We start from the raw sequence: 3,663 nt of genomic DNA, 5'->3' as shown, positions 1-3,663 counted from the left end.
ACCATAAAAGTATTGTTGCTATCTTATCCATCCTATACCCACTCATCATTGATTATAAAGAAGTGTGCTAGTGCCAGACTATCCATTATTGATTACTGCTCAGATTAAGTGTGATATTCAATTATTAATTCATTATAAAAGTGTGATATATATATATACTGATTAATTTTTTTTCAAATAAACCTTTTCAACTTGCAAAACAGAACTACTTCTTGGCTCAGTGGGGTCAGGGGGATTCCAAGAGAGGGGTGTTATATAGGGGTAGTCATCCAGAACTCATGAACTGGACATAAAGATATATCAATAAGGGTTTCCATTCAGTATACCAGACTAGGCATTGACTTAGCTGTAGTGTTGAATTGAATCCTCTTACAAATTGGGGGCTCGAGCCGGACTTCTGGGTTAGATCTATCACTTGTGCAGCTTAATACAGTGTGCTAACTGACGGGATACATACATCTGGTCGGATCACCAGGCTGTTTTACGCTGTAAAGCACTCTTCAAAGGGACACTCTAAGGAAAAGGTCTGTTTGGCAAAAATAAAATACTAATTTCTGTAAGTCAGGACAGAGATCAATCTCTAGAATGACGACCTTGGTAGACATGAAAATAGCGAGGGAGCACCTCTTACATAAGCTATTTGTGAGAGGTGAGTGGATTCACCAGGACCAAACGGTCTGGTTGCAGGCCATCGCGCAACAGGTCACTGAAACAGGGTCAGACACATGGAGAGATCAGGGTCCATTACATGTGGCCCTGAGTGAACTATATATGGCTCCTAAAGCCAAAGATGAACACAATAAGATTGCCAGGGTAGCGGCATATTTATATTTACATATGGGAGCCATGCAGGACAAATGTGGTGAAGGCCAAGATCTGGCGAGTAGGCAACTGCTGGCATTACAGAAGGTCCAATCTGACCTGGTCTCTTCTGAGCAGAGGCTGCAGAGGAGCCAGGCGGCAGCAAATGATAATAGGCAGTATATCATTAAAATAAAAGAGGACATGGATATACTGCAACAGGAAAAGGCTGACCAGGATACCAGAATTCTGGCCTTGCAGAAGGAACGCCAAGACAGTTTGGACTCCCTACTGAAGAGCCAGAAAAAGCTGGAGCAACAGATCATTTTCAACAGGGCATGCACACAGCAGGTAGCCACCCTGCAAATCCAACTAGACAGAGAGAAAGAGGAGAGCAATAAACTGATCCTGAAAGACCTGGATACCCAGGCAGAGTTTGATCAGGAGCGCCAGAAAGCTGGTGCCTTCCAAAGGCAAAGGGACGACCTGACGCCACAGATGCAGACTCTTAGTCAGGAAAGGGACACCTTAGGCCAGGAAGTCTGCCACTTAAAAAGAAAAATGGAAGAAAATCACCTGGCCCACCAGGGACTGGGTGACCTCCAAAAAGAACACCAGGACTTGCTAGAGCACACCAGGAGGGTGGAGGAGGCTCTGGCAAGATAGGAGCAGGCCAGTAGGGATGGGACTCCGGAGGTAACCCTCCTGCAGCAAAGACTGGCCCAGTGCTCCAGGACCAATCAGGAAACACAGAGAGCGAATGAGGCTCTCTGCCAGCACAATGATAGGCTCCAACAACAGGTAGCGATGCAGGAGAGACTGATAGAGTCTAGTAAGGCCTTAACTGAGGAACTGAAAGTGCAGGCTCTTGCATTGCAACAGGGAACAGGGGCGGATAGAGATGAGGTTCGCTGGGAAAGAGAAACTCCTGAGCATAACCTCAGGGGCCCTAGTACCAGAGGCCTTCATCTCTCCCAATCCCTGGACTCTGCCACCCCCATGCTGCCTGGCGCACATGAGCGCGGGGCCACAGGGATGGCAGATTACTATCCAGCTAAAAGTATGGGGCTCATAGGCAAGTACCACCCAGGAATGGAGGGGCGGGCATCCGGGTATGGGCACCCAAGCACAGTGCAATTTAGAGGGGAACCCCGGGAGAGTAGGCCCATTAAGGGCATCCTGAAAACTTCTGCCCAGTTAGGTCAGTTGGGGGGGTACCCATCAAATCCTGGCAGCAAGGAGGAATCTGAAGACTCCTCTGAACGGCGCAGGACACAGGAGACCAGGTCCCCACATTCTGCCAGCCATTCCCAGGCTCGCAGAATCCGGGAAAACCTGGAAGATCAGACAGGAACCTCTGGGAGCAGTGCCTCTGAGTCAGAGGATGAATGGACCAGGGTTACCCGAACCAAAAAGGCCAATAAGGCAAAAAGGGCGTTGCTTAAGGACCCATTGAAGCAAATAAAGGCAATAAGGAGTGTTATCACGCCTTATCATAAGAACGCCAAGTATTCTGTTTGGGAGCACTTAGAGCTGTTTGAGCAAATGATGGAGACTTTTCATTTGAAGGACAGCCAAAGCTGTATTCAATATGTAAAGTGGACCTTCTCACCAGAGTACTCCAGTTTCCTTGCAGGGCTGGAGGACCAAAATCATTTAAGATGGTCCACCTATAAGGCGGCCATCTTGAAACATTTTTCTGTTCACAGAAATCCTCAAGAGGCTCGCAAGGCAGCCTACAATTTGCAATGTGGGGAGGATCAGGCCCCACAAGAGTTTGTGCAAGAATTAAAACGTGCTTTTGCGCAGACCACCAGAAGGGTGCGCACGGATAGCAGAGAATTTATCAATACGTTTTTCCATGCCTTACCCAAATACATAATGACCCAGCTCGTGAGAGATTTTCATGAGAAAAGATCTTTAGACTGGGTCATTGAACAGGCTACCCGGATCTATGAGGTGCAGAAGCCCATCGAAAATAAAAATAATGCGCCGAAAAACCCCAAAACCAACTGCACCCCTGCTGCTGCCAAGGTGGCAGAGGTAAAGTTTGCCCCTGTTTTAGATTTGGAGATGGGGGGGCCTAAAAACCTGCCTGCACCAAATAATTCACAGCCCAGAAGGCCCTCGGGCCAGTCACAGACAGGGAGTCGAGGAGGTAGTCCCACAAATGGGGTCCCCCGCTCCCCTGACTATGTAAGTCCCCGCTACAAGGGAAACCGACCAATCCTGGGTTATGTGTGGACTCCTCCAGCCCAAGGGGGGGATCCAGCCAAGCACCTGACCCGGGGAACTTCCCTCCTAACTTCCCACACAAGGGCAGAAATTCTCCAAATCCTGGGCAGAACTTTTTCCCCAGGTATCCACCCAATTTCCAGCCCCAAAATCATCCATCCTTCTTTCCCCAATTCCCTGAGCCCAGATAACCTAATCCGGGAGAGGGGAGGCCAAGGGTGGAGGGGTACCAAAATCTTCCCAACCAGGGGTACTACCAGAGAAGGGATAGCTACCCTTCCCGGGATCAGCCCAAGGGAGAAAATAGAGCCCCGTATCAGCCTGAGCGGGTTTCACAACTTGAGCGCCAGGTCCAAAATATGGCACGAGATCTGGGTCACATACTGAGGGCTCGACAGAACTCTCAGATGAGCATGCCACTGCCGAATGCCCCAAACTCTGGACCTGGTGCTCCAGAACAATGACGGGGGCAGCACTCTGATAACACACCGGTTCCCAGGGTGGAGGCACAAGGGGTAGGGGGGTGTAAAGCCTTGGAGGAAGCTTCCTTCCCATCTTGTAAACAGCCCCTGGAAAACCAGGAACCGGAAACAACATCTCCTACCCCTGAAAACCTGCCTCCCAAGG

The sequence above is a fragment of the Ambystoma mexicanum genome, chromosome 7q, assembly GCF_040938575.1.
Source record: "Ambystoma mexicanum isolate Mex_15411 chromosome 7q, UKY_AmexF1_1, whole genome shotgun sequence".
NCBI classification, from domain to species: domain Eukaryota; kingdom Metazoa; phylum Chordata; class Amphibia; order Caudata; family Ambystomatidae; genus Ambystoma; species Ambystoma mexicanum.
The sequence above is the reverse complement of the archived record's forward strand: the minus strand, read 5'-3'. Positions refer to the sequence as shown.